Raw genomic sequence first — 459 nt, 5'->3', positions numbered from 1 at the left:
CCGCCCGCAGCGGGAGGGGGCGGCACGGGGGGGACATCGCGCACTGCCCGCACCGGGAGCGGGCGGCACGGGGGGGACGCAGCTGCAGCGCTCGGTGCGAAGGAACCGCCCCGGATGGCCGAGGGCAGGGCCGCGTTCCCGGGACGCAGTCCGGTGGTGACTGTCCGTCTGGCCCTTCCGTCCCCAGCGGGTTCTGCGACCCCACATTTCCCGTTCCTCTCCTGCTCTCAATAAAAAGATCTGTCTTTTCTTAAATCGTGACAATAAGGAATTGCTGGGAGGCCTTTTGGCAGTGGTGAGCCACAGAGACTTTTGCACGCTCCGAGTTCGCTGCGGCGTCTTTATTCGTGTGTTTTGCTTGAGGCTGCTGCCCCGCTGGGGATGGGGGGCAGGGCAGGGGGTGCTGGGGCTCCCCGAGAGCCCGGTGTCCTGCTCGGTGTCCGGGGCGGCGCAGCCAGG

Source organism: Geospiza fortis, unplaced genomic scaffold, assembly GCF_000277835.1.
Source record: "Geospiza fortis unplaced genomic scaffold, GeoFor_1.0 scaffold55, whole genome shotgun sequence".
NCBI lineage: Eukaryota > Metazoa > Chordata > Aves > Passeriformes > Thraupidae > Geospiza > Geospiza fortis.
Note: the sequence above shows the minus strand (reverse complement) of the source record.